The sequence below is a fragment of the Aythya ferina genome, assembly GCF_964211825.1.
Source record: "Aythya ferina genome assembly, chromosome: 4".
NCBI classification, from domain to species: Eukaryota; Metazoa; Chordata; class Aves; order Anseriformes; family Anatidae; genus Aythya; species Aythya ferina.
The window spans coordinates 49,403,275-49,427,808 of NC_140300.1; the positions used below are offsets into that span (position 1 = coordinate 49,403,275).

The following is a 24,534-nucleotide window of genomic DNA, read 5'->3' on the forward strand; positions in this document are numbered from 1 at the left end:
GTAAATTGTTGTTAGAAACAGAATTTCACTCTACTGTTGAGTTATAAAGTCATTAGTATCTTATAGAAATAAGTACTGCTGGATTTTTGAATTTTAATCCATATTAATTGCTTAGACAGGTAAAAACATGGAGCAATATGTAGACAGCAAAATTAAAGATAGATAGGTACAGTTAATGTTACAGATGTTGAATACAACATCCAGAACACACACATAGAACAAATAATAAAAATAATAACAATAATAATAATTATTATTAATAATAATAAAACAAAAAAAAATGGATAGAAAAATTATGTGTCACTGACAATTTCTATGAACAGAAGGTGTCCCTTGAACTAGACAGTTTTAGGTGTAAACATAAGTAAAGCCAGCCTCAGAGCTCTTTCAACACTCTTATAACAATGCTAGAGCAGTACCTTTTTTTTGGCTTAGCAAAAACTATGTTATGTGCTTGGCTGACTCACTAGCATTGGTGGCTCATGTACTGAGATAACAAAGACAGTTTTTGACAGTCTGTGTATGGTCTAAGCTGAGCACTCCTCAAACATTAACTGCAGGAGCAGCAAAGCCTACAGAGAAAGTCTGAGTTAATCTTTATAATATCCTATTTTTGATATAATTGTTAATTATTCCTAGAAAGGGAGTGTCTTACCTTATATTGAACTCATTATTTTTCAGTGTATCATAATAAAATTATACCCTTTTTTTTTTTCATTTCTAATATGCCTGCTTTTAAGTCATATTTTGATAAGCACAGAATACAAATTAAAGAAGTAAAATAAACAGAATCAACAAACAAGAGTCTAGAAAGTACCTACTATGAACGGAGGATATACCGTGATAACAGGGAACCTACAGATTGGCAAGTCCAAAGGCTGTCCTCATCCTTGATGATGTATATGCACTGTATAGTCACTTACTTATTCCTCTAATATTTTTTTTCTAATTGTTCTCCTTGTATTTCTCTGGCTGTTCCTTGTACAGCCCCTCTCTTACCTTTCCTTCTCTATCTATCTCAGTTTTTCTGTTTCAGTTCAATCTTGAGCCTATGAGTTCAAGCTCATGGATATACCTATGCTGCATAAACTGCCAGGCTGACTTAAATAAATGAACTCCTTATTTACGATGCCCAACCCATCACAGCACATGATTCAGCAGGTTATAATTCACAGAAGGAACTGATAGCTCAGATCCTCAGCATTCTGAAGTTAACAAACAAGGCTAATATACAGCAGATGATGTAAAGGAGTCAGCTTTTCATCATTCAGACAATTGAAAGACCTGCCAAAAAGCAGAATTTTGTAACGTTAAAAGCAGCAAAGGGTATAAAACCAGAAACAACTGTCAAATTATTGAATCAATTTAGTGGTGCTTTAGAAACCATTTTAGTACAATCTTCCTCTGATCCATTCCCTCCAGTGTGTGAACTCTGTTTAAATACATAGCCTGACTCTTGTTTAATGTTTTTTAATCATAAAAACTGTGTATAGCAAGGAAAATACAGCATATTAATTAATAATATTATTTCCATTAATATAGTCTTTAAAACAATGAAGGCAAAATTCACTTGTAAGTCTTTCTCAAGAAATGGTGCCGCAGTTTAATTTTATTATGTGCTAGCTGTAAAAAGCTGAAAACTAAGAATATAATTGAAACCAATGATATATGTTCCACTGCATTAACACAAAAACCTAAAGTTAATATCTTACAAAGCTTGTATTTACTTAACTTGGCTGATGTAGTTACCTCACGTTATCAGTAATAGGAACAATAACTGGATTGAAACTGTAGATGTTATACTTCCATAAGTCATTTTTTGACCCTTGCACTTTATTTGGTTTAGTCAAACTTTTTTTTTATGAGATCAAATCTTTTCCGCCACTTACAAAGCTGGAATTTAATTAAAGCAGATTTTTTATTTTTTTTTAAAGTTTGGATATTGCCGTTTCTAATTTTCCAAGGCTTTACTGAGTTGAGTATATTATCTACAGGGTCAAGTCCACAGTTCAGTTTCAGAAGTGTTCAACAACAGCTATGACAACAGTGTCAACGTGTAAGGAGGTGCCTCAGCAAAAGCAATAAGATCTTACACTAAATGTGGAAATATCCTTCATGACAGTTCTCGCTTCATTGCCAGCATACTTCCCAACGAGAGGAACAGGCATGTTGGTATGTAGAATATATGTCTGTTTTGTATTTTTACGTGTTCTGTACTCTTTTCTTTCTCTACAATTTCATTTTCTCATTCCTATAGAAAAGCTAGAAAGTCATCAACTGTTTTTACTGCCAATAAACAACCTAGATTAGAGAAAATGCATATAGATTTAAAAAAGAAAAAAAAGAAAAAAGAAAAAAAAAAAAGAAGAGGAAAAAGTAAAACTTAAAATTACAGATTTCATTATTTTCAACTCCCACTTAGTTCTTATTCTAATCTCTGTTCTATCTTTGTCTGAGCTCTGAAGTTAAAAGCCCCGTTTGGAGAAATTAAGGATTTTTGTTTTATTTTCAGTCTCACATTTTTCTTCCATCCTGTCTAAAGCTGTGATATATACATTTACTCCTTATTAGTTCCTTATTTTCTTAGTCTTCCCACACAAGTCAACAACCATTTTTGTGGAGGAACCTGCTACAAGTTAGTGAAGTCCAAGCCACACCAGTTTAATGGATCCACTTTATAAAGATTCCTGTAGGGCCAGAATTTTGTTTAGAAAATAAAATTCTGTAGAATCCAGTCATTAAACTACTTTCTGTACACATTTTGTTGAAAAAGCTAGGCTAAGAAACATTACACAACCACTGAATACCAGCTCTGGCACTGATTTGTTTTCCCTGCCCGGTGAACTGGTATATCATGAGGCACATTATTTAGGTTTCATCTTTAGAGTGTTTTTATAGATAAAACTTATATATATTTTTTTAAATCCTTTCAAAAATTGTATCGATCTTCCCTATCTTTTCCAAGTTAATCATATTTCCAAAGCCATCAGAATTCATTACAAAGATCTGGAGTTTCACTGGTCTTCAGTAAAATGTCAACAGTTGTATCTCAAGTGGTATAATTTTATAGTATTTTAGTAGTGTCCCTGTAAACACATAGTAACAGTGAAGGCTGGTCCAAGTTCTCTACAAGGGTGTCAACCTTTGTCTTTATTTTGTCCCTACCAACATCTCTTCCTACACCTACACAATTTCTTTTACTCATTTCTATCCAGCTCACTACAGTCTGCTTTCAAAATGATATTATGAACTGCGTGAATAACCCATGTTTTGTTAGGTTAGTCATATTCAAAAGGCATTGTCCTAAAACAAGTCTCCCTCTATTGAAAATATATGATAGGCATGTCAGCCTCTGAGGAAAATTTCTCAAAAATCATAGCACTGAAGACTGAAGGTTCCATGTAACCTTAATATGAAATAGTCCCTATGACAGAAGCAAAAGATGCATCTTACAAAGGTAGAGTGATCTTACAGTTCTCCAAATAAATAGGGGCAGCATATTAGATCACATGGGAATGACAGGTCATTTAGGAACACCTTCCCAATATTACTGAACAAGAAGACTCTTCTGCACACCAGCACCTATAACTGTTCTGAAGATTCCTGTCATATGATGACACCAAACACAGTGATTGCTTTTGAGTTCATTCTTTCCTCATTTTTTTTTCTTTTTAACTCTTGTTCCTCCCTGAGACATGTATTTCTGTTTCCCACGGTCAAACAAGGTAATAAACATGGTTAGGAAAACATGATGATTATGTTCCATGGCTCTGTAGTATGACTTTAATGACCAAAAGAAACTTGAACTTTAAAGATGGCCTAAGCACTGGGAGACTTATAAAAAATAGCTTTGCATTGTATTTGTCACAAAACTAAAGAGTTATTAAGCTCTTCTTTTTATATAGGAAATTGTAAAGAGTCAAACAAGAATGTGTTGCTTTCCGAAATGTTACTTGGATCAAAATAAACTTAAACATATGGAATTTATTCACTCACAGCTTTTAGCACTTGATTCCAGTTTGTCTGGTAGTTTTACTTTTGTTTTAAGTATTCAAAAGAGGAGGTACCAGTTTTTCAGTCACAAAAGAGAAACATACGAGGGGTTAACCCTCTGTGTTCTTTGGCTTTATTACAGGTATCTCACCAGAATTTGTGTCTACTTGTAAAGCTTCCATAAAGTATTAAGACTTCAATTAGGCATAGACCTTCTATTTTTCACAAATACTGCACATTTCTCTGTTCGTGACAAACATAGGACACAGGCAGAATATTCTGGTCTTCCATTGACCATGTCTCCAATGACTAGTCTCCAAGAAGACAGATAAGGTATTTTCTCAGTGGACAATGGACAATGTATAAATAGATTAACACTGCAGTATAATAATTTATGATAATGTTTTGTGGTTTGTAATATTAAATCAAATGACACATTTACTCTGACAGCTGCATATATTTGTTAATAAAATTGTCCTAATCCAGAATTAAGAAATATGAAGGCACACACTTTTTAAACATGTCTTAGTGTTTATGACTTTTTTCTCATTTATCAGCTCACTCTTTGTAATGTTTGTTGTACCTCAGCACCAGTAGATGGCTCTGCTTGTATTCTGTCCTAAAGGTATGACAACCACGTAAAGACATACTGCCAATGATGGGAAAAAAAAATGCATTGTGCTAGACAGTTAAAGAACTTATACGCCAACAACTTTCAGTGGGACTTCACAACTTTCAAAAGCATTACCAACTATCAGTAAAATCTGTGCATTTTTCTTTTACTTTGCTCAGATAGATTTTTCTCTTTGTGCCTAATGTCTACGATTTTATGATTATATTTAACTGATCAATGATGTATAGGTCAAAATATCATTTAAATAAATGAATATACTATACATATATACACAACTATACAAAATATATCCATTTGGCTTCTAACTTTCCTGAAAGAACTTGTAGACAGTTATGTATCAAAAAATGCCATCAACTGTAGAGAACTTCCATAAATTGGGATCCTTCTTTAATTGCATACTAATTTATTTCTTCCAGCTAAGAAGTGCATGAAAGATAAATTAACCTTATTGACATATGGGATAATGGAAGAATTTGACTCCCTATATAGGAAAAGCTGTAAGCTTTGAATCCATATCTAGATTCAGGCAGATACATATATGTTACCTGTTGTATAGAAAAAAAAAACATGCATATAGTCAGCCAATAAGATATTTTTCAAAAGAAACACAGGTGTAAGTTCATGTCTGATTGGAACAGATCATTCTTACGTTTATTGAATAAAATGGGATAAGTACCTAGTACATCATACATACCTATATTTTAAAATAATTGAATAATAATTGAATAATATTAAAAATTGATTGTTTAGAAATCCTCTTTACTCAGCATGTAGCTAATACAATTAGAGGAGACTGACGCTTTAGTTTATATAAATGCTATTTGTGTTTTTCAGACCAAAATTTTGCAGCAAACATACCTGTCCTTTAGAAATCAATAATATACAGAATAACTCCCAAAGTGATCAGAAAGATTCTTCAAAAGGACCATTTTTCATAGAAGCTGAATCAGTACAGGTATGGTTTTTACTGATGTAGCCGTCTCATTCTAATAATTATTGTTTGTATCAGTATGGATCTGAATTTTAAAAGTCTTACAGATCCATTCACTGAGCTGGGTCTCTTATCTTGTTTACAATTACGTTAATATTTTACTAGGGCTTAAAATGCAACATGCTTTACAATGTACACACTCCAGTCCTGTCTGCCTAAATGGCATTGTTATAACTTCTTTGTGTCAGATTGCATGCATATTGCTTGCATCTTGTAGGCAGGTACAAGAAAAAAAAAATGTGTTGAGCTCTGTGCCTGCTCCTTGCACTTTCACCACTTGTCCCTGGGAGTCTCTAGCCTGGTGTGTACTGTACCTGCCATGAGGAAGGCAGCAACTGCAAAGCCTCAGGGAACCAAGATGCATTAGATCCTTCCAGCTTTAAGTGATTGACTTATGCCTGAATCATTTTATGAAACTGTGATGATTATGAAGAAACCCCAATGGACTGTACACACAAATTCCTGGCAATCAGTAAGTGCTGGCTTCACTTTATTTACTACAAGCTGCTTCAATGTCGTGATTTGCTTTCAATTCTACACAACTTCTCTGTAAAAATGTGCTCCTTGGTTTTCAGACTTCTGGGAGGCTGCTTTTTAGACCTAAATCCTGTGAGCAACTGAACACTTTACATTTCCCTTGACTTCAGAACTTCCTCACTAACTGCTGACAGTGGCTTGACTGGTAATGTGATCGTTGCTTTGGTAATGCTGGGGCTTGCTCTCATACACGTTAAACCTTCCTCTACACAGAATGTAGTGTAGATGTGTACTACAAGTTTTACTGCTAAGAAAATCTACGCTATCCTACAGATACTTTTTGTTTTAATAAGGATTTTTTGCTATGCTGAAAGATTCACACATTGCTTAGAAATATATAAAATATATAGGATATAGACAGATAGGTATCCAGCTGAGTGCAGCATTACTTCAATAGCTGCTCTCGTAACAGTAAAAGCAAGCTGTAAACGCCTCCTAGAGCAAACTCTACGTGCGTGCTACTTAGTAAGTAAAAGGGCTTAAATTTGCATTCCTGCATGAGCGACAGCATTGTTCCCTTACCTGCTGAAGTTACTTAACCAGTTAGACCAGGATCTGGCATCCTTCTGACTAAAGACCTGACTTCTCTGGGAGAGCAATCCCTCTCCAACACCAGCAGAGCCAACAGTTTGCACTTTTTCCTAGGTGGAGCAGTAACAGTTCATGGAGCTGCCTTTCACAAACCTTGAAGTAGCTTTCATCCTGCTGGCTTTTGTCATTTTCTCCTTGTTTACCCTGGCATCTATCTACAGTGATCCCCATGACAACAAAGAAGGTAAATGAAATAATCTAAAATAAATACAGTAGTTTACAGCTTTTACTAACTAGTATTCTAATTATAGGTTTTGCGATTGATCTTGCTGGTAGACTTGTAGTACACGACACTTCAGTTTCACAAGTACCATGCAGAGAGCAGAGAGCAATCAGTTACATTATCAGTAAAAGTCACAAGCACAGAAATTGCGCTAAGGTATGAGACCGAGGGCTGTTCCAGCCCCATCTCCCCACACAGCCTGAGCTGTGCCAGACTGCTCAAAGCAGCACTGAAAGTAACCTCCCAATGAATAAGTGCTTGTTCTTTGCAAGGGAGCTTGCTTTTTTTTTTTTTTTTTTTATTTTTATTTTTTTTTTTCCCTAGCAACAGTTCTGCTTCGTGTTCGGAGGCACTATAAAACAGTCAGGCTGGGGATGTTCTTGTAATCAAGGTAAATGTTTATTTTTATTAGGCTGAGGCCAAGTCCTTGCTCCCTTTTGTAAGAGCAAAAAAAATGCCATTCAAAGCACGGAGGGTGTCTGTCTCCCTTTTAAAAGGTTTTGAAATCTGTGGATGTGAGGGGGGAGAACAACCTAATCCCCTGCTAGATCTACAAAGGAGATTTAACATAACCTTACAACATCAGCAGGGAATTCTCTTGTTACCACAGTCATCGCCATGCCCCCTAATCCCCTGCTGGCAGGAGCCTTGCCGGGCACTGGAGCAGAGCTGGTCAGAGGAAGCTCTGGCAAGCCCCACCAACAAAGCACAGCCTCTCCTCTTCCCATGGGATCACCCCAGTCCTACCCAACTTTACACTGAAGGCAAGGGGGAGGAAAAGAAGGGGTGACTGGAATAAGGCACCCAGCAATACAGCTGCTGGTTTCTGCCCTATCTGATCGTAACTCAACCTACATTAGTTTGGTTTCTGTCTAAATACCTCTCGTATGGATTTTTTGCTGAGCAACACCAGTGGACTGTTCTTAATGTGTGTTGTCTCATAAAACTTCAGGCTGCTTGATTGCTTGTAAAACAACAGCAATCCGCATGAAGGTAAATAAGTATCACTGCTTCTGCAGCCCGCATCCCAAGTAGTTTTCTTTCTTACCCTTCTGCTGCCTTGGATTTTACATAATTTCTACACAGAAGGGGAAAGCGTTAGAAAACAACGCACATTTCTGAGGGCAAAGTATGGTTGCCATGAGAACTGACCTCATTCAGACAGCATGGACACAAACAGGTTTTCCTGAGAGAGGTCCATTGCACAGCCATGGCAGGAACAGCAGCTCCTTGCACTCCAGCAGGGACCAGGGAATGAAGCGGACAAGGTGTACGCTCCCTGTGGCAACAAGCAAACATCTGCAGGGCAATTTTGCACAGGCTTGCAGATGAAAACTAGATGCTGTTTCACCTGTTTGTAACTGAGATATGTCATTCAAGGTTAGAAAGGGAAATGAAGTGAATCATATTGATTTTAAACTTCTATGCCTGCAAGTGGGCTATGCAAGGACAAGGTTAGGTCTCCTTCCTTGCCCTCAGCTTCCACAGTAATTTACTACAGGGATTGCATATGAGTAGCTCTGGCAGTATTTTCTGTGTCAAAACTGCACAAGAACTTTCCACCTGTCCAGTTTTTACCCCCATGGCCATGCTTTTAGTTTGCAAAGAGAAAGCTAAAACTTCTGCTGAGCACTATATTAGAGTCCTGACGTAAGAGCTCGTGGGTGCCAAACGTCCTGCAGAGCTTGGTATGCTCAGCACAGCCAGGTCTGTCATTCCAGCTTAGGGCAGCTTGTGTCCGGGGACCTTGGTTAGAACTGCAATGAGAGCAAATTGCATTTATTCTGCCAACACAATAACCCCTGAATTCAGGCAATGTCTTCCTGCACTAATAGCATCTTGCAACCACGTTTTTTAAACTCTACTTTTAGAGAAGTGATTGGCAGAAAGAAAATCTAAAACATAGCCAGCTTTCTAAAAGACAGTAGCAAGAGGAGAATGAAAACTATTATCCCCCTTGTGCTAACACTGATGAGTGTCATATCAGAAACACTGCCTCGATTCAAACCTAAGTGATGCTTGGGTCACTTAGATGCTTTTGTCAGGAGCTGGTCAGCAAAGGACTTGAGGCATGCTTACTGTTACACAGCAGTTGGACACTGGGTCAGTATCTTCTATAAACAGCCAAAAGGGGGCAGTTTCCCTTGACTTCCATATAGCATGTTATCTGAACAGAAAAGAAGAGCTACAGCAGGATTTTCATCTAAACTTCAGTTATTTCGATACAGTAATTTAGGTGGGGAAAATTGTACTTTTGTGAGAAGATGTGTTTGTTTGTTTTATTTTCTCTTGTGGCTGGGAAGTTTGCATGATGGTTTTCCCACAGTATAGACCATTGCATGTATCTTCCAACTATCCAGGTAGATTAAGGAAAATGAGAAGTAGAAATAGTATAATGAATTTCTCAAGGTTCCCAAAAAATTTATAAGGGAAATTTTCCTAAAAAAAAAAAACAATCTGGCCTTGTTTTACAGTATTCAATCATGGCATTGTATAGTAAGTAAGTAGATCACATTGCATCCTTGCCAGAGTTGGGAGTTCTGTAAAATTATCCTCATGCAGTAATCCATGTGACGGTAAACATAACATATTCATACAAGTTTCACTCAGAGGGTGATGAGGCACTGGAACAGGTTGCCCGGAGAAGCTGTGTATGCCCCATTCCTGGAAATGTTCAAGGCCAGGCTGGATGGGGCTTTGGGCAACCTGGTCTGGTGGGAGGTGTCCCTGCCCATGGCAGGGGGTGGAACTGGGTAGGCTTTACGTTCCCTTCCTACCCAAGCCACTTTGATTCTATGATTGCTTAGAATAAACAAGGTTTCCCTGCTCAGAAAGAAAAATGGTATCTGACAAATGAGTGAGACATGAGTGACAAGTGAGACCCTAGTAAGACAAATTCCCACTAACATGACAACTGAGATACTCGAAGGACACTGAAGAAGTGCAGGAATTACGTCTTCACAGTGAAGAATGGACGCTGCTAAAAAATGCCCAAGTGCCTCACTGGAACTGCCATCAGGAAATTTCTATAGTCAAAACCTGTTCTCTGCCTGTTTTGTTGTCAAAAGATGTGTATCTCCAAATCATAACCCTCAGGAGCATGAAACAATTAAGAAAATTACGGTTAAAATAAGGCATGTGTCCTTATCTTTATAGTATGCATAATAGCACTTCTGGAAGAGCTTCAAAACCAAATCCTACAGAAACCCTATATGTAAGATCAAAAAAATATTCATTACATGACTACAGAACCTTTTTTTGCTGACATTACTTATTGTTCTTTGTAAGTAGAGGTCTACAGGCTAACATCTGGTGCAACCAGAGGTACAGTGCATAGACTAGAGCAAAGGCTGACAAGAATATAAGCTGCTCGGAGATCTGTAGCAGGTCTGTCATTCCAAAGGAGCTTGCAGCACTTATTTCCAGCTGCCCTTTCAGGAGAAGCTAAACCCACAACCTATATGGAACACCAGTTTCATGCCCCAGTGCTGTCCTCTATAAGCAATAACTGTGAGGAAGCAGCCTGGCTTCTGGTTCTTTCCTTTGTGTAGCAGGTAAGCCTGGACTTTAATTCCTTAACTATTTGGCCTGTAACCCAAATGAACCAAACCACAGTGCCTCAAAGCAAAGCACAGTGTGCTTTACAGAGTTTTGTTTTAAGAAATATAAAATATTACAGATTTATTGTACAAAAGTAAAAGGGAGCAAGACACAATAACTTATAATGCATTTGCCACCAAAGAGACAGTCATTAGAAGAGCACAGTTTCAAACAGAGTTCATGCAATAAATCTCCCACTGGAGGGAGTTCTCTAGTCATCCTAAACCACGAGCTGTGCTATTTAGAGAAGAATTATCTTGCAAAGACCAGAAGCAACACATGGTTTCCTGGAAACCTTGCTCTCAGCAGTGTCTGTTAGCATTGAAATCTCAAGTCTGAAGATTAAAATGCCTGTCTCGCCATTCATACCTCTTTATGTGACAAGCTGTTCCAAATACAGGTGTGTGCAGGGGAGTTCTACAGCCTTAGTTGATTTTTGCCTCAGGGAAACTTCATTTCATATGCACAAATTGAATTTCAGTGGAATAAAGTTACCATTTTGCTCCATTTACACTACATAATCCAAATGGCAACACAGTAAGGAAGCTACTGGCAAGAAATACCCCTTGCCCCCTAACATCTATTTCTCCTCATCCATAAATCTGGGTTGTTTATTGCCAGAAAGAAAAGCAATTATACATATAAAACCAACGAATGAAGGATGGCCTATACTAAGCTATTATTTTTAAAACTTGTTTAAATTAAAATGACTGAAGTTCTTCAAGACGCCTTATTTTACACAGGCACCCCAATGCCTTCACCCTCCCCACTGGCACAAAGTCCATAACTCTGCCACTAATACAGAAATCTCAGGAAGGTTTCTGTCTGTATTTAAGAGCGTGTTGTGGGATCCACATAACTAAAAAGGTGGACGTAAAGCTCGTGGTAAATGCCATCCTTCTGCAAAAGTACAGGAGACACACTGACTGTGTTAAAAACATATTTCAGTTTTTCAATGACTTGTTCCAGCCTGAGGACTCAGAATACCCTAAACTTGATGTCTAGCTATCCATACAGGAGAGATGCTGGCTGGGAAGTTAGTAAGAAAGGTGAGTTGCAAGCACAGCTCTGAACTTCAGCATCTCTCTGGACTTGGCACGACACTCATCAATCTGCTTGGGTAATGAAGCATCGAACCTTTGTAAGCAAGCAGATGGAAAAGTAGCAGCCCTTTTTCTGCCATAGTCACCAACGAATTAGGAAGTCTGGGTCAGTTTAAGGACATTCACAAACCTGAGAGGATTTGAATGGCAGGATGTCCTTTCCAGGAGAGTGTGTGAGGTTAGATAGACTGCTGGACAGGCTCTGATGCCTGCTGCCAGGAGGCCATCACTGTGTAGGCATGCAAGCTCCCCTGCATGAAGGAGAGAAGAAGCAAGAGGCAGCCTGCCTTCCTGATCAGCCGAGAAAAATACCTCAGACTAGGGAACTTTATCTGACCTGTGCTTTGGAGACCACTTAGGTATCTTGAATAAAATTTATCTGTCATCAGATAAAATGTATAAACATATGAATAAAACATATAAACACTAAACTTTAAAGTACATTTGATGTCTTTGCTCAAGGAAGTGAGTTACCATCTAATTTTCTGTTTTGGGATGGGAAATACTTAGGGAATAAAGCCCTTGCCGTAGACCCAGGTATCACTGTCTCAGAAGTGTCAGCTAACAGCATAATTTCATAGCATTTCTCTGCCAGAGGGATGATTCTACACATGTGAGAAATGCACCTTTAAAGCTGGGAAAGGATGGTCTTGAAATACCTAAGGGTCAGTAAAACCCTTCTTACAGCTCTTCATTAAGAGCATTTTCTGGGGGATAGCCTGAGCCATTGGCCTATACTTCTTTAGGAAGTTAAGAGACAGGGGAACACTGTATCCCCTCAACACACACTGAACAGTGTGTCACGTAAAACTGTCCTACAGGGCAGAGCTTGAAATTGGAGTAAAGATCATCAGATCTAGATCTTGGGAACCTTTTATACAGCCAGAGGGTACTAGAGGATGCCAGCACTACACACAGTTCCTTCACATATAAGTGACTGAATCTCAGTTTGCTCACATGGAGTGCATGGGATCTATATCCATAAGAACTATAAAAATATATAATAACAAAACAACAAAGAATTACATGGAAATGAAACTGCATATTTTTAATACATTTCCTATCCTTGATATTTAAGAATAGTGACCATAATGTTCATTTTTTCTGATCTGATCATTTTGAAAATTCCTCTGTAAATCTCTACAACGATTTGAGTACTGATGTCTTGGACAGTAAAAAAGGCAAATAGTAATTGCACTTTAGAACTTGTTGTTCTCTGAAATGTTTAGAATATTTTTAATATTTCCAATATGCTATATATTAGGAAATGTTAATATTTCCATGATTTCTCTAACAAGAATTTCTCTTGATTAAGAACTGCTGTTAAGCCTTGTAAAGTCATTAACCACAAGGAATACTGCAAGCACACAAGTCTGCAGACAAACCCCCTTCTATTTCTCTTTCTTATAAAAATAAAGGCTCAAGCAAGCTCAATGATCACACATTTACAAAGAACAGATTATTTCTAGAAAAATGACATCAGCTAAAACTGCCAAAGTCCACCAAAGGAAACAATAAATGTTGTGCATCAGCTGCTACTTTAGAGAACCAAGAGGATAAGGGCCAGATCCTGAGCACTGCGAAGAAAAAAAAAAAAAAAAAAAAAAAAAAAAAAAAAAAAGAATAACATTGAGAGCATTGTTTTGTACTAGTAAGTAAAATAAGAAGTAAAATAAGTAAAATCTGATTACACAGGAGAACAAAATACCAAGGAAAAAGAAAGACTTCATCATGTAATATGAATTCTCTTAAACAATTACTAGGAATTCCTAACTAATTCTTAAACAGGAAAACTCTGCATAACGTAATAAAGTTTTCCACGTATTTCCACGGAAACACCACAATTTCATCAATCCTTACCTGTAGGTTACCTACAAAACTTACAAAGTACAATTTCAGGAATAAAAAGATTTGGCTATACACTTGTTCTTACTAGGGAAAATCAAAGTGCTTAACAACACTGTTAGATCTGCAGAAGGAAACCTGGGGAATTAATGTTTAACCTTTCCTTCATCACAAAGAAACCATCTTCTCCATCTTGGGAACAACACTTGGTGACCTACATTCATTTGAAAGTCTAGTATCTATTTCTTTCCAGCAGCAGCAGTCACAACTCATATGCTTAATGTATTCTGATCTAGAGGTCAGTATTTTCAAACTCTAAACCAGCAGAACAGTTAGTTTTAGGGAGTCTATTTTATTTTATTTTATTTTATTTTATTTTATTTTATTTTATTTTATTTTATTTTATTTTATTTTATTTTATTTTATTTTATTTTATTTTTTGCTTTGTCCATGGGATGGAATAATTAACTGTCAAAGACTGCTCCTTTCACCATAATCAGTCATAAAAGTATATGTGATTCATTCTCAGAAGGACAACTTTCCATTCTAAATCAAAATTAGAAAATGTTTATTTAAAACTGATTATTACAGCTAATGGAAGATTAACTTTAAGAGGGCATTCTCAAAATTTAAGTACCCCAGGCATTCAACTGTTTGAAGATAATGACAGGTGGGAGACTATATTATAATTAAGCTCCTAATTTCATGATTTAAAACAAAGCATGTTAAAATGGTAGGGAATTAGTCTTGCTAATGTTGATGATGTCTGATTATAACATCCTCTATACTAGAAATATGTGCACATACATATATTCATCTCAAGACTTACGGTGTTTTTTGGGAGTAGTATAGCTTGGAGCAGAACTTGCAGATGAACTGCTAAAAACAGACTGTCACTGCATAAGGGAAACAGGGCATTTTACACTCTGTTCAAAGGAAAACTGTATAGGACCACCCATGCTGCAGCTATTTAGTAACAGAAAAGCCTATGCGGGATTGAACTACAGTAAATGGTGAAATACGGCAACAGAGCAATAGAGCAATAAAGATGTGGCCTTAGAGCTGAAAATGTGAAGGTTATTGCTGAATAATGAAGTAAAAGAATGCATTTCATCTGAAATAATCATAGGGGTTCCTCTGGTTGAATTTAATTTATCTGCAATTGAAGTAGCTAGGAGCATCAAAGTCTTTAAAGGTATAGAGGCCAGAAGGGGAAGAGATGGATGAAGATGACAAAAAAGAAAAAGGGAAAGAAAAAAAAAAAAAAAAAGCCAGAAAAGTTCTGGAATCAAAGCTGAGGAAGGATTTGGTTCCCCTAACTTTTAGGCTCCTGATCCCAGAGATGAACATGTCTGCTGCTGTGAGCAGGTCTGGGCTTGCCAAACAAAAAAGTTTCTAAACATCTGAGGACTTCCTAAACCTCATGAGAGAGGATGCCCTGGGGAAGGCTCACTGAGCTTATTTCTTTAATTCCTTTTCTCAGTATTTGCTAATGGTCAGTCAGAGAGGATACTAAGAGAGATGTACGTTTTGGGCAGATGCAGCACGTCCCATGCCCTGTGTGTTTAGCAGGAGTCTGTCTACATCTGGGCAGATGCGGTGCTGTGCACAACATTGGGTCCCAAGTCCAACCATGTGCTGGACCCACCAGGGCTGCCCTGGAGGCACGACCTGCCTTCTTAACGCAGGGCTCCGTGACTGCACATGCACACAGAGTTGCCAGAGCAAGGTAAACAACCTGACCTTACTTTTCAGAAGATTCACCCCTCTTGCATAACAGCAAGTAGTGGTGTTTGGTTTTGCTATTTCTCCTTCTAAATAAAAGCTAGGGGGTGCTTGTTTGGAAAGCGGGAAACTTCAGTTCCTCAGCTCCTCCAGTCACCATGCTGTGAAAACGTGCCCTGCTGCTCCAGCTGAAGTGATCCACTGCATTACTCCAGGGCAGGCTTTGTGGAGCTAGAGATGGCTCTGTAGCCTGGTTCCCATCCCCAACATCAAGCAGGATCCACACTTTTCCATCAGCTTTATTCATTCATATATTATTGATTGAAGAACATTTCCAATAGGCTTTAAAACAAGAACAACATAGACCTTCATCCTTGTGCACTGTCCTCTGGGCAAGTGCACAAACCACAGCAGAAGCCTATTCAATTTTAATGATTTTCTGCACATTTTTAAGAGGATAGATTTTTCTTTCTGCTTAGATCATGATGTGGCGGTTGGCACTTTCTTTGATGTATTTAGGCTCCTGCAGGGAAGGCACTGAAAAGTTTTCCACTTCCTACAGGAATGGTCTTACCTGCTAAGTGATTATAATGTAAGTAGTGGCTGTGCTCCTGTTCCACTTAAGGAGTTATGCCAAAGAACTCTGCAGTAAGGCAGAAAGCATTGAAGGAGGCACACTCCCAGGGAGAAGAATGTTTCTAGGGAAGCAGTGTAGAGAACCAGATCAGGTGCTTGGATGATTGCTCCATGAGGCTGGCAGGAGGAAAGCCCCGTAGCAGCAAGTGCTGTTCCTTCCTACCTCCAGTTCACTCAGCATAAACACCATTCCAAAGCATCACCTGTCACTGCTCTGTCAAGTGAAGGCTGAATTCAGGATTTCAACTCCGAACTAGCACTGTAACAGGAGCAGGGAATGCCTTGTGCTGATCAGACTGAAATGTCTGTGTTCAAAGAAAGTGCATCAAATTTAAACACAAAATCCAACGGGTAAGGTCATTAGTGGCAAGACAGTCTTTTTTTTTGTCTTTTGTTTGTGTTTTTTTTTTTTTTTTCTGAGAAAAATTCTGGAGAAACCTAATAGGCCTACAGCAAGTCTTTCCCCCCTACACACACAAAAACATTACCAGGATGCTTTCATGTTGCTCCTTGCCTCCCCACACATAGACTTTAAAATTTACCAACTCCCTTTTGTGGCAAAACTCAGGGAAAATAAGCCACCTTTGAAAAGCACTACAAGGGAGGATAGAAAGGAAAGAAAAAACAGCCTTATGTTTTCAAACTAATGATGTGGGAGTTAGAATGGAACATTAAGACTTTCCCAGGAATCCCTAAAGAACTGTTATATATTATTTTAGGACTAAACTCAATCCATATTGGAGTCACAGAATTGCTTTTGAATTGTTGGGTAATACTCGTGGATTGGATGACTTTCTTAAACTCAGATATAAATAAGAGTTTTCATCTCTTTGGGAGGTATATTTTGCTGTTAAATATATAGCAGAGTAAGTGCAAGAGAGGTTAAGGAGTCCTTTCCAGATTACAAACCCAACATTCTGGGTTGCAAGTAGGCAATAAATAAGATAACTCCATCACACCCTGTTCTCTGTCTACCACTTCTACTTTTTCCTCTGAATTTTAGTAACATGATATCTTGCACCCCATCTGTGTGAGTGGTGGTTAGAAATGGTGTCTTTTTTTTTGAGGACTGTGTTTGGCAAGTAGGATAGAGGCTTCCTGGTTCTCTATGAGTAGGAGAATTCATACCTGAAAGAATATGGGAAGAAAATAACTTTCGAATCTCAGGAATCTCTTCTGGCTTTGTGCCCTACTGCAAAATCACCTGCATGAGGACATACTGAGACTCATTTTGACATGTTTTTGTAGCTAGAAACACTTGAAATGTGAGTGTCCAAAGTAGTTGATGCTTCTGCTTGGCTCTGATGACCTTTCCTGTTCCCATGGGTTCTTGTTCAACCTCTGCCTCCACAGAACGCAGGCAACTCTCACCATGCTGGTACTTACCAGTACCTGTGGAGAGTAGACAGCTGTAGAAGCATTGATAAATGACCTTAAGCATGCTTTTGCATGACCTGCATGGAATTTTGGAGACAAATTTCAAAATAAAATCAGATTTCTTTTAGTTTCCTATGTTTTTCACTACATAGCCTTGAATTCCATACATATTTTGTGTCTGGCAGAGTGGCAAGGAAAGGGGGGGTAGATTTTTGTGAAAAATGCCATACATCTGTGCTCAAACTGCTGTGTAATGGGACAGATAGGTTTTTGGTAGTGTAGATCCTCTACGTATGAACTTACACTTGAGTATCTTAAACACAGGGGTTTTGAAAACTCCTTTCACTGAGATACAAACTAAAAGCACCTCCCGTGCACTGGGGGCAGGTTAAGAACGCTCATACAAAAAAGTACAAAGCCTTATCTGTAACTTGTCTTGCTAACAGGAATTGGCAATGTTTGATATGGGCTGTAGCCTAAAATAGCCAAATAAGAATCATTCACCCAAAGAAAGAGCAATTTAATAAAAAGGCATGTTGCTATGTTGCTAAGAGCACAGACCTGAGACCAGTAACTGTTCAAATATAGGAGAAGAGAAGACAGGTTAGACAAATATTTTAAATATTGGATAACTGTATTTCTGAAGATTGCAAAAACAAAAGTACATATTTCAAAGGTAAGAGCACCATACTCCTAAGGACTTCAGGACCAGTCAAGTATGGAGAAAGTATGGAGGAGCAGATGGAGAGGGAATAAAAAAAAAAAAAAATTAAACTAGACTTCACAACATCTAAAGGCACCAGCATTCTTCTCGGGAAATGTAATATTTTTCCTAGCTGAAAATTTATGCAACATGTCAAATATATGTTGGCCTCATTTTCTTTGATGGCAGGTTTTATAGATCAGATATCAGAGCCTTAGCGTGGACAGCTCATGCAAAGACTCTAAGCCTGTTTAAAAATGGTGGCCCAAGAGAAATGAACTGGAAATGGAGTAACTCCCTAATGATGAATTTCAGGGGTTTTCTGTTTTATATAGCTAATAAAGGTCAAACATCTGAAAACGTGGACTAGGCTACATATGAAACTGTAACAAGAAGGAAATTAGCTGAGTTTCTCAGAGGAAAACAAAAGTGGAAGCAGAAGTAAATTAACGCTGGAGATTGAAGAAGTGAGAGCTTTGCATAAAAATGGTTTATACATTTATTTAAACACCTCTCGCTTCCTTCTGTTATTAAAGAAAATTATGAAGGCACACAGCAGGTTGAAATGAAGATAGAACAGAAAATAAGGCCAGTGAGCTCCTCACCTACAGATAGAAAGTGGGAAAATGTCTATTTGCAGATGATAAAAATAATTAAAAAAAAAAAAAGAAGTGTGATGAGGCTAAGGACCAGAGATATTGTTGAAGGATCCACCAGTTTTTATCTCAGTTTCATGGTCTCAGCCTGTGGGATACTATGGACAAAACTGCAGAATTACAGATGAATGATTTTAGCATGCCTTGGCTAAATATGGACCAGTTAGGTCCTGACTTAAAATAAACAAAAGGAAAAGAAGAGGCTATAGAAGTAATTAAATTAATGCTGACATAACACACTCCAAAATGAAATAGGAAGCTCATATGATAGAGTGCACCAGATTTTTTGAGAGAATAGAAAGATTTTCCTAATAATAACAAGATCAGATAAAATAGTAATACCAAAAACATTTTGAAACATTGGCTGATTTAAATTTCTTTTTGCATATTATATTTTCTAGGACTGTAACAAAAATAATTAAAAGACTTCTCACATAATAAACCTGAACAATCAGAATAATACTGTGCGTACGTTCACAGGTCACATAGATAGCCTATGTTAACAGATGCCTTAGTTTTAGTCTGAATGCCAAGTGTATTCATCAATTAGTGAAGCGGTCTTTTTAACAAGCACACAGAAATGAGAAGTAGGACACTCAGATTATCTGTGTCATTTCTTCTCATTTACAATAAGGGAAATATTTTAAAAGAAACGTAAATGCTGATATGATTTTGAGAAATCAGTATCAGACAACCCTGGCAGGAATATCCCACACTGGTGGTATTTTGAAGGAAAACAAATCAAATTCATTAACAAAAATGGAATACAGACCTTTTTATCAATAGGAAAAAACATGACAACTTTAACATGGAAATAACTGAACCATTTAATGCTATAGATACCATTTTAAGGATCTGAAAAAAATAAATACACTTACACGTATTTAATCTTGGCACTACTTCTAGAAGAGTATGTCTGCTATTACCGGCAAAATAGTGATTTAAGAATTTTCTTCAAAATTTCAGGGTCTATAGGTAAATAGGTTCAATAGATTTAAAAGCAGTAATAGGAGAAGTGTTATAACAGTTATAATACTTTAAGTTATAGCTAAAAATCTAACAAAATGACATCTTTCATAGTAATAAAAGTTTTTATTTTCTTCTTTTATTATGACATGAGGTTTTATTTGTGCTTTGGAACTAGCCAAGTAAATTCCAGGTTCTGAAATTTTTTTGGATTATTTTAATTCTGTTAGGGAAAACAGGTAATTCTATGCCCATATAAATATATTTACTGCTAAAAATAAAGGTGTTATTTGACATTGGTTGGAAAGCATTAATTCATTTTTTAAGACACCAAGCAATCATGACATAACTTACAGTCACAAACCTCATGAAATAAAGGGAGGAACATTCTTTACTTGTCCCATGTCTTTTCCACTGCCTGTAGAGTTAATGTTCTGCTTCTGGCACACAGTTAATTCTAATAAAGAAACAGGAACTTGGGAAGCACACAGATGGCCACATACTATAAATTATGTGTTTGTCTTATGTGGGTGGTATTTAAAACATTGCTTCTTCGCTCCCTCATATCAAGCCTGAAATCTGAAGGAACTTGGTGCTTGATAAGGCTTTTACATTTTCTATTTTTAATGTATGTGTGCAAGTCTTGTCAAGTAGGAAAATTTTTAGGTAACAATCTAACTATCTCTCTAAATCTAAAATGCTTTTCATTAATGATGATCCTGTTCTCTCCAGAGGAATGCTCCACACAGGAAGGATACAAGAAAAAGATTAAATCCAACAAGAAAAAGGCGCGTACAAGTATGACTGAAGTGATTTAGAAAAAGAACTATTACCCAGGTCCACTGCTGGACATACCTCTAAAAGAGGTAGCTTTGGAAGCTGGTCACCTGAAGACAGTGAGAAAAAGGATGTGAGAAAGGAAGGACCTGATCACCCATCAGATGGAATCCAGACGTGACAATTAGAGTTAATGAACCATGACCCATGAAGCTGTTTCAGCACCTTTTTACAACCACACTTCATGGCCTTAATAAAACTTCCAAGGCTTTTTTTTTTTAACAAAGCACATCTGCTCTACATACTAAGGGGAGAAACTAGATTCAGAAGTTATGTTTGGTTTCTTCCCTGATTTTCAGTCATGTATAAAGTATATTTAAGATCAGTGTGTTTACTCTTCTATCTGTTAAGTCAACTGAACATCAAAAGATACTATTTCTACAAGACTGTATAGCACTATTATAGTAGTTATTTAATTTACATTAACATTAATAAGCTGCTAAAGCTGACTGAAAAGTACCAGGCAAATATTTTTAAGTTAACCACTATAATTGCATCTATGTTCATATACTGTTTTTGACCCCAGATATTTAGAAAGCTAACAAGATGTCTTAAGAAAATTAGGTTGATTGATTTGCTGCTTTTGAAAGGTGCCTAACTCAATCTTGATACTAAGTCCTCCATTTCTTCACAGAGACAAAACATTTCTGCAGTTTTGGGATCCCATCCATTTCCTGTAGGTCTCAAGCACGAGTATTACACCAGCACTGCTGCTTCTGTGCATAAGTAAAAAGAAGCAAGGGGAAGCACATGAGGAGCTCTGGTTGGGCTGTAAGTTTTAATATACACAGGGAAGGAGAACTTGCTTAGTTTCCCACCACAGTGATGAGTAAAAGTATCAAGAAATTGACCTTGTTGTACAGCAAATCTTAACATGGCAGTTGTAGAGCAGCTTAATTATGATGCATCATTTTCAGACTGTCAGTGTTTTTCAGGGTAGTAAGGAGAATGCCTTATTCTGTCAGATAGCTAACACTAACTCCAAATTCGTTTGATCCCATATCACACTTTTTTTTTTTTTTCCCTTAGAAAAGGGGCTAAGTTCCTTTCAGAACCTCTCAACAGTTTCCCCAAATCACCAGAATCCATATACTTGGTCTTCTGCTAGTACATGGAATGGAGGATTGAAATAGGGCCAAACAATTCTTGTTTTTTTCATACCAGGCATTCCTTTCCCTGGCCTCCTCCTAAGATATTTAGCAATTATGCAAGTCTGTATGCAAGTCAGTATGCAACATTCTCCCTACCTATGGCAGAGAGCTCCAAATCTCACTGCATGCTGAGCTCCCTACCTTCTCCAGTGACACTGCCACACTTCATCCCTAGCTACTTTCCTGCTGTCTCCTGCCTCCCCTACTTGTCCTCTCCACCAACAGGGATCATGAAACAGTGGGAGTGACAGAAAGGTAAAATCTCAAGAATTACAATTTACTTAATCTTTCAAAATTAAATTCTCTCTCTCCTTCTAGACCAATTGTATAGGTGAAACTGTTACACTTCCCCTCCCTCCCCTCATTTGATATTAACCAGTAATTTAGAAAAAATAATCAGGTTGCATATTAATCCATGACCAAAACAATGCTAGATCCATTTGCTGGAAGGATAATGTAATGTTTTGTCACAACTTCATTTGTCATCCCAAGGTTGGATAAGTATTCAGCTTGTGCTAACACAAAAATGGTTTTCCCCAAACAAATCAATTCACTATGAAAACCACTGCCTAAATTATAACTGCTTTTTGGTAATGGTAGTCAATTCCAGGAATACATTTCTAGTGGCCTTGGTCAGAAATACACAAAGGCAAGATAACTTGAAAGCAGTGTCTCATGGCAAGCTGCATCCCAGTTCCCTCTTCTCACTGTGTTAGAAAGTGATCAGTTATGTCTGGGGAAGAAAAAGGCATCTCAGCCACTGGTACCCCTTTCACTCTGAACGTAAAGAAAAACATAATTCAGAAGTTAGAGTCCAGTTTGATCTTGCACAGGGAAATGTCTGTGGTATGTGCAGGACCTCACTGGGAGTCACTGCCTCTCATGGGAAGTGGCTCATAGATCTTTCTTCTTACTCAGGTTGTACTCACACATTCCACTTTTTTATTAGTAGTACTTCACACTCTTTACTGATACCCAGGCTTGCTCAAGCTGAATTACAAGAAATTGCTATTACTGTCACCAGTTACCTTCTTACAGTGAAATCACTTTCAGGAAAAAAAAAAAAAAAAAAAAGGAATGTTGCTGTTTTCTGTTCTCCTAGTATGGGCATGTGGATAAATTAAATGATACTTATGTCTTTCTGTAAGGAGATTCAAAATTTTTCTCTAAAAAAAAGATGATCGGAAGGAAAGAGAAGGAAAAAGCATGGTAAAATCCCTGATATGAAGTTATTTGACTGAAGATGAATGGTAGGAGAATGTTATAAAATCTCTCCGTATCTTAATCAACAGTTTAAATAATAAAACACTTCATTTTATTCTAGGAAGTCTTTTCAATGCAAAAAAAAAAATGTTGCATGGTATTTTAAATGGCCTGGGGACTATAAACTGTCTCCTCCAATACACACATTATTGCTACAACAAGTTTATCTTTTTTTTTTTTCCCACTTCATTAATGTCCCAAAGGCTCAGTAAATGTTACTGGTATTGAAAACACTGTCAAACAGGTGAAATAAAATAAAAGGAGAAATTAATTTTTAAAATATCAAAATATAGAGTGTTTGCTGAAAAGATATCCTGCCTTGTTTTTACACATTGAACTATTTTTTAAGTATGTGTTCAGAGAAGTTGTATAACATATAATATAGTAAATAAAGCACTCACAAAACAGGTGAGTGACATTATAAAGGTCTACTATTTTAATAACTTACTACAATAAAGAAAGAACATATATGAAATAATCACTTTATTCTTTGTGTGTCTTTTTAAGAGAAAACAGACATTTGTGATTAGACATTTGTGATTTCATGAATTGTGTACAAGTCATTCTGGAATGAATGAACCTGATGCGGATCCAGATTTTGGCACTTTTTATTTGAAAGTAACAGCAAATGGAGTTTCCTTGGTTTTTAATTAATTTAATTGTTTATTCAAAACATTGGTTTGAAGCTATTTAACCTGCAAAGCACTTATTTTGATTAAAAAAGAAACTGCTGTTCCTCACCCAGTTTTCTCATTCAAAATAACTCATGTGTTTATTGATATATATCTGGGGAAAAAACATTCAGCATTGACACAAACATAAAAGAGCACTTAAGAACTCAGAATTGTGTCTTAGAAGATCCAAGTCAAACACACACTTTCAGTTCTTGTCATGAATTACAGTCCAGGTTTCTACATACATTCTAAACTACAGTGAGTTTTCCAGTCCTTTGACTAATACAAGATATATGAGACCAACCTCCCAGCACAAAAAGTGTATTAAAAATGTCATACTTAGTAATTAAATTATGGAATAAAAAAATAAAAATAATAATAATTAAAAAAGTATATTCACAACAAGTGAGAAATTCCTGTTTTCATTTTCAATTCCTGTGTTGTACCTTATATGCTCAGTGAGGAACAGCTTTATAAAGATTTATAAAGGGGAGAGTGCACCAGGATTGGATATTATCTAAGCATGGTATAGAGAGTAAAATGTTGCCCTGAAATCCCTCCTCCCCCCTAAAAAGAAGTGTGATAAAGTACTCTGTTCTTCATACTCCTGAAGTTGCTACAGCAAGCAGAAGCTGCTATTACGTAAAGATTAATTTCGATTTTGCCTTGTGGGCTCTTTTAACACAAAAACCAACTACAAATAACAGCAAAGAAATTTCCACACAAAGAGATCCTCTGAACTGATCATCATATACTTCAGATCTTTCTTAATTAAGAATTTGACTGCAAACATGTTTAAACTGAACTGTGGAGAAACTACTATGAAGTAAGAATATCTGCATGGGAGTTGTATTACTTTGAAAATGTTTCATAGCATATCAGTTTAACCTTCCTGTATGGGCAAAGACTGTCTTTCAGAGAAATGTTGGCAACTACTAAGGTACAGAGGTAAAATTGCTTCTTACATTATTGCCCAATTACAACAAAACGAATTTTAATGGTCTGCAGTTGTAAAAACCACTGGAGCAT

The 24,534-nt window shown here is 37.0% G+C and overlaps 2 protein-coding genes and 1 long non-coding RNA gene across 5 annotated transcripts in view; 2 read left to right on the plus strand and 1 right to left on the minus strand.

Moving 5' to 3' along the window:
- MARCHF1 (membrane associated ring-CH-type finger 1) overlaps positions 1-24,534 on the minus strand; it is a 404,383-nt gene that overhangs the window by 346,628 nt on the left and 33,221 nt on the right. The gene's annotated exons all lie outside the window — the stretch shown is intronic.
- KLHL2 (kelch like family member 2) overlaps positions 1-24,534 on the plus strand; it is a 271,198-nt gene that overhangs the window by 120,907 nt on the left and 125,757 nt on the right. The window lies entirely within an intron of this gene.
- On the plus strand, positions 1,946-23,312 carry LOC311436208. The gene is made up of 4 exons (XR_014692672.1): positions 1,946-2,172; positions 5,462-5,582; positions 6,801-6,930; positions 20,313-23,312. It is a non-coding gene; the product is annotated as an uncharacterized lncRNA (long non-coding RNA).